This window comes from Pleurodeles waltl, chromosome 9 (genome assembly GCF_031143425.1).
Source record: "Pleurodeles waltl isolate 20211129_DDA chromosome 9, aPleWal1.hap1.20221129, whole genome shotgun sequence".
NCBI lineage: Eukaryota > Metazoa > Chordata > Amphibia > Caudata > Salamandridae > Pleurodeles > Pleurodeles waltl.
Genome location: NC_090448.1, coordinates 458,609,348 through 458,621,874, shown reverse-complemented (window position 1 = coordinate 458,621,874; position 12,527 = coordinate 458,609,348). Strand labels below are relative to the sequence as shown.

Below are 12,527 nucleotides of genomic sequence, written 5' to 3'. Positions count from 1 at the left end.
CAGGAGGCCTGGCCATCTGTTCAAGCTACACACCTCTGGAATCTTTCTCCACTACAGCTCAGGTACACTAAACCTGAACTTCAGGAGAAACGTGGATCACAATCAGATCCCACTACAAGGCAATCACATCTACTGGATGAATGTCTTTCCATCCGTGGAAGCTGCTCCTGCAGAATCCTGCTATTAGCGCCAAGAGGCTATAAAATAGCACATCTGCACACATCAAAAAAACATATTTGTCAGAAAGTAACCGACTGTAGAACTGGACCTATTCCTAGGATCTTCCATTAAAAGCAGTGAACGGGAACATACGTTTTTCCCCAAACACACATACTCTGCTCCTCACCATTTATGTTTGAACCTCAATTGGATTTTTCAATCAGGCACGTTTTCTATCCATCTTATTTTTAAACATTTCACCATTGTCTTCACTTGGGTTGTGGCTCATTCTGTATGCGACCATCAACCACTTGAAGAAAGTTGTAAAAGAAAATTATCAATTAAAGAAACAAAATAAAATCCCTCATTAGGCAAGACCTAATACAAACGTCAACCGAGACGGATGGCAGTTACCACTGTGTTTGTTACCTTAAAAAAAACACAAGTAAACGAAAAAGCAAACCCAACTAATCGTACTTCTCAGTAAAAGCTGGGAATAATGTAACCAACAACAGGGAATCCTTCAATAGTGCTTCAGGACACAGTACCAGCTTCCACGATATGAGTTTCAGACATTAACAATGAGTGAATGCTAGACTCATTCAGGTGGTCAAATCACCCATCAACAGGTCAATTTAAAAAGGTCATTTAGCCTTTGAAAAGATCACCCATAAGCCTGAACATGCAAATCTAAATATTTTAATTTCTATTGCACTCTTCCAAATGATATCAAAGCTTGTATGGAAGTTTTCAACCCACTTCTTCGTTCTCATCTTACGTCTCCCGGTACTCTATGCTCTTTTTATGTCCCCCTCCTGACTTGCCACATTTCCTTTCTCTCCTCTAAGCCCTCTCCCGCTTTCTCTTTTCCTCCAGTTTCTCATGTCTCCCCTTCCTTGACCTGTTACTACTGTAGCATCTACTCTCCCATCCTCTCCTAAGCCTTCCCTCACTCAATCTCTAGCTTCTCCCGTGACCACTTTCCCCTGCTCCTCATCTTTTCCTGTGTTTACTGACCATACTCCTTTTGGTTCTTTGCTCCACATTTTGTCAGCTGTCTCATTTTTCCCTTCCCTCTCTTCTGTTCGGTATCTTGTCCTCTTTCTTCTCTGCTGTCCACTCTCTATGTTGCCCTCCATTCATTTTTCCATTCTCTCACTTCTTTCTACCCCATTAACTAGTATTCCTCTCTTCTTAGATTTCCTTATGGCTACCACTTTTCAACCATCTTTTCACTCAATACCCTTTCCACTGACCTCAATATCCTGTTCTGACCTCCTGACCTCCTCCCTCATTTCAATGTTTACTATCACTCGCCTGCTTTTCTTTGCTGGACCACTCTTCTCTGCTTTAATTTGCATACATTTAGTTCGCAGTCCAATCCCTCTTCTCTCATTTCCTTGAAAGTCGTTCCTCTCTGGAATTGTACTCACCCTTGCCTCTTTTTTAAACTAAATTTTTCCTTTCACTCCATCCTATTTATCCTTTCCACACACTTCTCCTATCCCCAACCCCTATATTCTTGTACTACTATTCTCTCTTCACTCGCGTCACTCTTTCTTTGCCTTTCTTCACCATCACTTCTGATCTCCTCATTCTCCTGTCTTCTTTTACCTAACTTTATTTCAACTTCATACTCTTTTCTCCTTTTACCTGAAAGCAGAGTTTGGAGGAAAAATACAAGGCAGGATCTCTCCACCCCCAATTCGGGGCTCCTCTAATGGGATTACCTTAACAAGCACTCTCAAGAAGCTCACTCACTAGGCCAGATGACAACACATTAAGAATTCCTATTCACAACCATTATCAACTGTGCACAAGTCTATGCTCGAAGGAAGATCGTGGAAGAACATCCACTGGGACCTCATGACACACATCTACAAAGTAACTGACTAAATGTCTGAAATCTATAACTGCTGAACATTTAACACATTTTGAGGCTGGGTCTAGGCAGAGGTGACCGACTGCAGAGGACAGGGTGAACAGACACCTCAGCAGCGCCAAGTGGACAAGCAACTGGTAAAATTAGTACTATACAACAATACCTAACTTAGCATATTATGATGCACTTTTTATTTAGTGTTTTTTGGAAGTGGCGCTAAAGTAAAATTAGCAATTGTGCTTGCAATATTTACTTACCATTTTGTATGGGTACAACTTAATTAATAATGCACTAATAACAAAACGTTCCACCTGTGCATGTATATCTTCCTTTTAAAAAAACAACCTTTGGTACAGCCGGTTGTTCTGGCTTTAATGTGCTACGAGACATTCAGAAATGCAGTTAACGTGCTGCAAGCATAAATGCTAAAGCCTGCCCTATTGGGTTTGCCACTGCAGTAAAAAGCAAATAAGCATTGCTTTCTGTACAGAAGGCCTGTAGGATATAACGAAGTGAACGTCACAAATGGCGTGATCACCAATTTCACGTTTCCGATGTAAAATAGTCCCTCTTGAAATCCACTGGAAGCATTTCCTGGAAAGCAGAATGATGCACCAAATAGTTAATAGTATGAGTTGAGAGAGTAATACGCCTCTGGGTGTAGCCAAAGCCCACCCCATGTATATTTTTAAAGAATACGTGACTATATGCCACGCAGACAGCAATGCTGTCAAACCAGAACAAAGCTTGACGAATAACCGTCAAACAAATGGACAATTCCAGCATGGTCGCAAGGACAAAACCTAAACTTAAAAAAGCTCCAACGTTAACACCGACATAAATTAGGAAAATTGGCATATGCTGCTCAGAACTTACCAATGAAAAGAGCTAACGGTTATAATGTTATTACCTGGCTATTATATGACACTATTCAAGTAATGCTCAAAATGTAATCACACACCTTCTGTGACTTTCCGTGACTTGGGGTGGAGATGCCTGGAAGCACTTGTGGAGGATGAAGAGGGGGGGAGACACGTCAGTATGATTGTCAAGATCATGAAACTCAGTGTGACGAACCTACACTGACTCACACAGACTGATGTATAGTGAACAAGACATTTCAAGATGGTTCAGCGACTTAGACGCTGGCCTCGGAACCTGGAAATCTAGGTTCTAAGCTACGCTCCGGCACGTGAATGAAAATATTACTATTGTAAGCAAATCACAATCTCTGAGTTAGTTCACACGATTCTGTAGTGTAAATGCTTATATATTAAAAAGTCATTTGCATCGTTCAATCTTTAATTATTTTACAAGCATCCACACCTCTATTGATATACAGAACTGTCTTCTGTTCCCACTAGCTGTGTGATGTAGAAACACCAACACACAAATAAGAACTGCGTATTTTATTGCCAGCAAAAACATTACACCAAATGTAAATAAAAAAAGAGTAATACACGTATCAAAACACCTCTTAAATCATCAAAAATGTACGATTTTGTAAACAAAATAAAGTGAACAATTGTAAAAAGTGGGTACTTTAGAAGGAAAAACAATTAATGTTCCATGGTTATTCACTGTGAATGACTGTCACAAAACAAGTATGAAAGGAACAGGAGGCAGGACACAGGATAAAGGAGAGAAGAGTAACGAGGAATCGGATTGAGGGTAAGTGACAATATATTAGTAAGGGTGATAAGTTGAGGTCTACACACAAGATACAGTGGCGCAGCGAAGAGGGAAAGGCCACAGGGCACTGGAGATGGACTGAGAAGAACAGGTAACAAGATAGTCTAGAAAGTAGAATATGGGCAGGAAGGGAGGATGTTAACTTAAAAAAAACACTGGCAAAGTCAATAGGTCTCGCCTATACAAGAGCTATTTGCTTTAATAATGTATTTTTCCAACTTGTACACCAGTGTAGCTGGTATCAAGCATGGCTAAAAGGTAGTGGTGTGGAATGTCAGACTGGAGTGTGGGAGAAGTGTGTCGCAGAGTGGATTTGTCAAAGTGTTTTAGAGTGGAGTAGGGGGAGTAGAGTGTCACAGAGGTAAGTAGAGGCGAGTAGAGCTCAGTGGTATATTGGTAGATAGTGCTGTAGAGTGGAGTGAGGCAGAATAGGCTAGAGTGGAGTGAGGCAGTGAGGTGGGTTGGGTTGTAGAAGAGTGGGGTGGATAGATATGGGTTGAGGTGGACTGAAATGGGGGAGGTAAAATGAGGTGGATTCGAGTGGGCTGGATTTGACTGGATTGCGATAAGTGGTTTGGACTGAAGTGATGGGGTAGACTGGATTGGAGTGGGGTAGAGAGGGGTGGATTGGAGTGGGGTAGAGAGGGGTGGACTGGAGTGGGGTAGAGAGGGGTGGACTGGAGTGGGGGTAGAGGGGTGGACAGAAGTGGGGTAGAGGGGTGGACTGGAGTGTGGTGGAGTGGGGTGGGGTGGGGTGGACAGGACTGGAGTTGGGTAGCGTGGGGAGGACTGGAGTGAGGTAGAGTGGGGTGGACTGGACTGGCGAGGGGTGGGTTGGATTCACTGGATTGGAGTGGGATGGATTGGAGTGGGGTGGGGTGGGGTGGTTTGGAGTGGGATGGATTGGAGTGGGATGGATTGGAGTGACGTGGGCTGGCTGGATGGACTGGATTGGAGTGGGTTGGGGAGGACTGAACTGGTATGGGGTGGAGTGGATTGGGATAGAGTGGTGGATTAGAGTAGAGTGCTCGATGGAGTTAGTGGGGTGGACTGGAGCAGGTGAGGTCGACTGGGGTGAGGTGGAGTGGGGTGGATTGGATTGGGGTGTGCTGCAGTGGGATGGCTTGGATTGCAGTGGGGTGGATTGGGGTGTGTTGGATTGGATTAGGGTGGAGTGGGGTGGGGTGAACAGATTAGATTTGCGTGGGGTGGACAGTAGTGGGGTGGATTGGACTGATGTGGACTGGATTGGTTTGGGGAGGGTTGGAGTGGGGTGGACAACTCGGTGGGGTGGAATGGAGTAGAGTGGGGAGGATTTTAGTGGGATGGATTAGAGTGGGGCGGAGTGGATTGAAATGGGCTAGGGCTGGATGGAGTGGAATGAAATGGAGTGGAGTGGAGCTGGGTGGAGCGGAATTAAATGGAGTGGGGCTGGGTGGAAGGAAGTGGGTGGGATTGGAGTGTATTGGATTCGGGTGGTGTAGTGTGGGGTGGATTAGAGTAGGGGGGTTGGGTGGGGTGGATCGTATTGGGGTGGACTGGACTGGGGGTGGGCTGGAGTGAGGTGGATTGGACTAAATGGGCGGACTGGATTGAATTGGGCAGATTAGGGTGGGATGGATTGAGGGTAGTGGATTGGGATTGAGTGTAGTGGATTTCATTGGGGCGGACTGGCTAGAGGAGGGGTGGACTGGTAAGGAGTGGCGTGGATTGGAGTGGGATGGGATGAATTGGAGTGGAGTGTGGTGGATTGTAGTGGAATGCAGTGGAGCGGATGGGATGTATTGGACTGGAGTGGATTGACAAGGGTGGATTGGATTGAGTGGGGTGGATTGGACTTGGGTGTATTGGAGTAGGGTGGATGAAACTGGTTTGGGGTGGACTTAATTGGTGTGGGGTGTATTGGTGTGGTGTGCATTGGATCGGTAAGAGGTGGCTTGGATTAGTTTGGGGTGGATTAATTGGAGATGGGTGGACTGGATTGGAGTGGGGCAGATTAAGATGGCTTGGAGTGGGGTGGATTGGATTGGAATAGGGTGGGATGATGTGGACTGGAATGCAATGAAGTGGAGTGTGGTGGATTTAAGTGGAATTTATTTGAGTGGGATGGATTGAAGTGATGTGGATTGGGTAGCACTGGACTTGATTAAAGTGGGGTGGACTGGAGTGTGTGGACTGATTGGAGTGGTGTGGGTTGCATTGGAGTAGGGTGGGTTGGACTGGGCTTGATTGAAGTGGATCGGATCGAACTGGAGTGGAGTGGGGTGGACTGGATTGGGGAGAGGTATATAGGATTAAAGTGGGGTAGATTGGACTGGGATAATTTGGGGTGGAATGGATTGGTGGGGGTTTAATGGCTTGTAGTGGGGTGGATTGTGGTGGATTGGAGTAGGGTGAATTGAGAGTAGACTGGAGTGGGGCAAATAGGAGTGGGGCAGATTGTTTGGGATTGAAGTGGTTGGTTTGGGATTGGAGTGGGGCAGGTTGGAGCGAGACAGACTGTTTTGAATTAAAGTGGGGAAGATTGAAATGGATTGGAGTGGGGCAGATTGGAGTGACCGATCGTTTCAGATTGGAGTGGGGCATACTAGAGTGGGGCAGATGGTTTTGGTTTGGAGTGGGGCAAATTGTTTTTGATTGGAGTGGGGCAGACTGAATTAGGGCAGGCTGTTTCAAACTGGAGGGGGGCAGGATGGAATATGGCAAATTGTTTTGGATTAGAGTGTGACAGATTGGTTTGGACTGGAGTGTGACAGACTGGTTTGGACTGGAGTGCGACAGACTGGTTTGGACTGGAGTGCGACAGACTAGGTTGGACTGGAGTGCGACAGACTAGGTTGGACTGGAGTGCGACAGACTAGGTTGGACTGGAGTGGGCAGATCTTTTGGATTGAAGTGGAGCAGATTGTTGTGGATTGGAGTGGGGCAGGTTGGAGCAAGGCAGGTTGGAGCGGGGCACACTGTTTTGGATTAAAGTGGGACAGATCGGAGTGGGGCTGATTGAAATGGATTGGAGTGGGGCAGACTGGAGTAGGACACACAATTTTGGATTGGGGTGGGTAGACTACAGTGGGACAGATTGTTCTAGATTGGAGTGGGACAGAATATATTAGGGTGAATGGGAGTTGGGTGAATTAGACTGGAGTGGGGTGGATTGGAATGGTGTGGCGTGAATTGGATTGGTGTGGGGTGGGGTGAATTGGGATGGAGTGGGGTGGACTGGGTTGTGGTGAGGTGGATTGGAGTGGGACGTATTGTTTTTGATTGGAGTGGGGCAGACTGGAGTGGGGCAGAATTGAGTGGGACAGATTGTTTCAGATTGAAGCGTGGTAGATTGGAGTGTGGCGGATGCGAGTGGGACAGACTGTTTGGATTGCAGTGGGGCAGAATGGAGTGGAGCAGGGTGTTCTGGACTGGGGTACAGCAGATTGCAGTGGGACAGATTGGGCAGATTGAAGTGGGACAGATAGTTTTGGATTGGAAAGGGTCAGACTGTTTTGGACTGGAGTGGGTCAGACTTTTTGATTGGAGCGGGCACACTGTTTTGGATTGGAGTGCAACAGATTGTTTTGGACTGGAGTGGAGTAGAGTGTTTTGGATTGGAGTCGGGCGAATTTGAGTGGGAAAGATTGTTTTGGATTGGAGTGGGGCAAATTGGATTGAGGCTGATTAGAGTGGGACTGATTGGTTTGTATTGCAGTGGACCGGAGTGGGGAAGGTTGTTTTGGATTGGAGTGCAGCAGAATGCAGTCGGACAGACTGTTTTGGATTGGGCAGATTAGAGTGGGACAGATAGTTCTGGATGGGAAGAGGGCAGATTGGAGTGAGGTAGATGGGAGTGGGGCATATTGTTTTGGATTGGAATGGGGCATATTGTTTTACATTGGATGGGGTGAGGTGGAGCGGATTGGAGTGAGATGGATTAGGGTGTCAACTTAGATTTGTTTATATTCAAAATGCTATGCAGCTCGTTAAGGCCTGTTGCCATGAGCTGTCGGAGGAAAATGGTTGATATGTGTGAGCAGCAAAGTTGATGATTTTGTTTTTTCAAGAGCAGATTATGAATTATGTGTGAGGCAGGCTAGGTTAATAACTGTGACACTAATCGAGCTTCGTGGTGAGCAGAGTGTTGATGTGGAATTTGAAAGGGAAGGTTTTGGTGTACTTGGTAAATTGCTCAGTAGGTGGAACCCTGCAGCAGCAGTAGTGGGGGTCATGAAGAGTGCCTGCCTAATAGGAGGGTGAAGAGCATGAGATATCTCTGAGAGAGAGAAACAACCTTTCAGATTTCTTTCACAACAAGATTTCAGTCACATACAGGAACTTTGAACCCCAAACTACACCTACAGACTTCATCAACAGAGTCACCACAGCCAACACAAACTACAGATTAACCACTTGGAATCTTCTCTCCAAAGATGACACCAACTAAACCATGAAATCCATGCACTTGGGAGCCCTCCATAGATCTCTGCCTGCACCACATCTTCAATCTCAGAAATTAAAGGATCGGCGAGGACCGCACACCTCCATCATCACAGCAATATTTCCTGACACTTTGAAACACGCTGAAGTCAAACCACTACTCAAAAAACCCACTGAAAACCCCAACGCAACTCCTACAAAGACGTCAGACCACACGGAATGCCACACCTAGACTCATCCTCGACCTTCCCCAAAAATCCTACATCACACCACACCTCAGGCAACTCCAACGGTTCCCCATGCAAAAGAGGTGCATTGTCAAGCTGCTGGCCCACGCATACAAAGCTCTACACAGCCAAGGACCTGCCTACATTAACAACTGCCTGAATTTCCACCAACCGTCACGAAGACTACGCTTTGCCTCCCTATCACCTGCCGCACTCCACGCATCCACTGAGGCAGAAGTGGAGGATAAGCCTTCTCCTACATAGCAGCAAAAACCTGTAACGGCCTCCCCAGGCTTCTCCAGATCATCACCTCTCATCCAGAGTTCTGTAGAGCCCTCAAGGCTTGGATATTCAAATGGGCCACTGAGACCTTCAAGAGCAAGGGTGATTAGCTGCACTTTACAAATCCTGCCTGATTGATTGATTGAGAGAGGAAGCGAGGGATGAAGTTTGTAGTAATCAGTGGTGTGGGGCATATGTTGCTGGGAATAAGATTACGTCAGCCTTAGACGAGTCAAGCATTAGATAGTGGAGGACCATCTAATGTTTGATGGGATGAGACACTTACATTTCATACTGAAGGTGGGAGAGGAGGGGCGGGGTATAAAAAAAAGATGTGTGCCATGAACAGATACAGGATATGAGAAATGCACTGGCAAAGCAAAAATCTCTTGTGTTGGCACAATTTCTTTAAAAATGTATTGCAAATGCCACAAAATGTAATGACAAGAAAAAAGAAAACGTCTCTACCTAATTGTATATGCCACATGTTTTAAATGTGTATATGTATATAATAGAACAGTCTCTGTGCTTCCCAAAAGGCATGTGTACTAGGAACAGGTATAGTAACTATTTTTGTTTAACCTACATCAGAGGAAACTTAGATTCTTACAGAAACAATGAACAGTACTATCAGTGATGAATTATTGTAACCAAGCCCACAAATATGACTAAAAAAAGTTTTTGAAATGATATAAAACGAAACGAAAAGCCTCTGGCAAAGTACTGGCCCATCAGTCCCGGTTCTGAAATGAACTTCTTTTTAAAAGGATGTGCATATGGGATCAGAAAAATGCTGCTACTCTGTGAAAGAGCCAATGGTGGAACTGGGCTGAACCATTGCCCAACGGTTACGGTTTGGTGGGAGGGAGTCAAATATAACTAACAGCTAAACATGTCAGTGGATGAAGCAATCTGACCCAATGCTCCTCTATGAAAGTATGGGTTTTTTTTTACCTATGATTTTTTCAGATTAAATGAGGCTGACTGGACAACTACAGTGGTCTATAAGCCAGACGTAAAAAGAAATCAGTGACATCAACAAAGCTTGTGGTGAAAATGAGAACAGGGACAGAGTAAAGGACTGTGCTTTGATGTATGTTTGATACAAGGTAGAATAAAAACACCACAAGAAGAAATGGACCGATTAGGTACTGAATCAGTAAGTCTAGAAAGGCAAGCATGGTGGGATCGGCCCGTTATCAAGTACAATTAAAAGGTTAAAGATGCGAAGGAGAGAGGAGAGGTAGTTGTGATGGACTGGTTTAGTGTGGTGGTAGGGAGGAGAAAAGCAAAGTTAGCATTCTGAATAACTGCTCAGAGAACAGGTTTGAGCAAAGTGATTAGACCAGTTTTGCAGCTTGAAGGGCAGCTGCAAGAGTTTTGAGGGGTGCATGCAAGTTGGTAGGAGTTAGAGGGAAATGACATACCCCACTAACAGAGTACATTCCTTTTTCTTAAAGGAGTGGAGCGGGTGTGATCCAGGCTTGATGACAAGGGACTGAAGGTGTGAATGCACAGCGTCCGTAGTGGGGCAGAAATATGGGTACAACCACCTCTTCAAGGATATTATAGGAAATAAAGGGGAGATAGGTCGGAGTGTTTCAGAGAAAAAGAGGTGGTAATTGAGTTAGTGGAAATTTATGTTTGGACATGGAGCCATTGGCCATCTCGAAATACAGAAGCTGGAATGTCATCTATCAATAGGAATTAAGGCACAGTCAGAAGAAAAGATGCTGACTGTGGAAAAAAATGAAAGAATATGTGACTACAGATCGGAATCATGTTAATGCAATTGCCTTGATAGTTGGTGGGTCTAGAGAATGTTGGCGAGAGGTATCCAAGAATAATTTAAGAAGGGGGATTTTTTGCTCAAAGTATCATTATGAGGTTAAAGATGTCGGGGAGAGTGGGTCCAGTTCAATGAAAGATGTAGAGGGTTGTAGGATTCAATGCATGGAATGAAAGAATTAAAGAGGCCTACAAATGAACCGATTGTGGTACCTTTCCAAGTGTATTCCCATGGTTTGTACAGGCCTAAAGCGCCCCCTTCAACCCCCTCCCAGTTCCTCACGTTTGACTTATCCTTACTACTAAGGCGATACACCATTATGATACACGCCTCGGAACAGCAAGCGCTTCAGAAATACTAAACACACAGGTATAATAGTTCTGGTACCACCTGCCCACCTCAACTTCTTGATGCATTACAAGAGGGTTTAGTGAGTGGGCCCTAGAGACCTTAATATACTAGAGCCAGCCCGACTGTTTAGTCGACCCAACGGACTTCGATACAGTAGCAATAAGAGTGTACAAACGGTGCTTCATGTCTAACCAGTCTATCACATGGCTTTTATTATCGTTGCTGTTACTCAACATTTATCTGTATAACAATGATATCTTACCACATGATCTTTTCTTTCTTAAAATAAATAACATTTTACACACAAAAAAAAACCTTTATCTAGGCTCTTGTCTGCTGCCATCAAGGCATCCCCTACAATGAATCCTGACAATCGTAAAGGAACATCTAACAGAATGTGATCATGGAAGACAAACACGAAAGCACTGCGCAACACAGCTCTGTTAAAAACACTTACCAGCTAGCTCCCGAGGAATTTGTGCAATGGTTTATATAATATTCACAAAGTATGCAATTTAAACTATTTCCATCATCTTAGACGAAACGCAAAGCCATGACGTTTTCCTTTTTGGTGATCCTAAATGGGATCTATCAATCAATGCTTCTTGAACTCTAAGTTGGTGGAAATACAAACAACAAAAGAAATACGATAACCTGCAAGGTGATCCGCTGGGTTCTTCTTCTCATCCACATCTTGCCTCTGTCAGTGCAGTTGAAAAACTGAACTGCTCCCAAAAAACAGGAATGCTTTTTATTCCTTTAGAAAACAGATCAACTGATAAAATGAACCATCCACGTCAAGCATGAGGTGTCCCAGTGCCTCTCAGTGCCACATACTTCTCCAAGATCGGTAAAAGACTGAACACACACTGTGAAGGAGGGAGAGGCAGTGGGCTTCAGTAGCTGCTTAAATCAACATTGGAGTCCTCGGATGTTTATTACTGTGCAGCTACCAGGGCAGGAGTGTCCCTAGATTTAATGAGTGTCGACCACTCCCAGCCTCCCACGTCTACGTTTGTGTTCCTGCTCGGTTACTTCAACCGCATTTTACTAAATGCTGCACTTTAACACAGCCACTGTTTGCGGTGGATACTTCTCTATGTCATTAATTGTGATGAAACTGTATCCGTTTTCAACATAGGTGGTCCTTTCACATTTTACTGTACGTTATACTTAGTACGGCTCTTATTTAATATCCGCTGAAGTGCACTGTAGGTAATGCATCGCTTTGCAAAATCCCTTGAGGTCGTCAACTAGATACACAGACTCCTGCATATTCTGTTCATTTTAATGCTGTTGGTGACACACCCTGCACATTACGCACAGAACCCCTTCACCCCCGCCCAAGACCATGTGAATTTGTCGTTTGCTAAATTCACGTGTTGGAGAGTGTTTACTTACAAAATTCGTCCCTCAAGTGCACTTCTCTAACATCCTTTTTAAACTTTGGGGAAAATCCCAGAGATCCTTGTTTCCTCCTCTTCTTCCCCAATCCTCCCCTCGGTTGCACTGGTGCCGGCTTAACTTCTGCTCCTCACTTTTGCTCCAATTTTCCTCCTACTATTTTTTTTGAATGGCTAGAGGCTGCTTTAAGTGTCTTCCAGGGCGCATGCAATTACCCCTAAAGAGAATGCGTGCTGAACCTATGCATGGGCATTTGAGCAACGCTTGTGTTAGACTCCCTGTGAAGAAGTTACATTGCTCACGATCTTCAGAGACA

General features: G+C 44.8%; 1 protein-coding gene across 3 annotated transcripts in view; it reads right to left on the bottom strand.

Moving 5' to 3' along the window:
• PPP1R13B (protein phosphatase 1 regulatory subunit 13B) overlaps positions 1-12,527 on the bottom strand; it is a 411,799-nt gene that overhangs the window by 176,123 nt on the left and 223,149 nt on the right. The window lies entirely within an intron of this gene.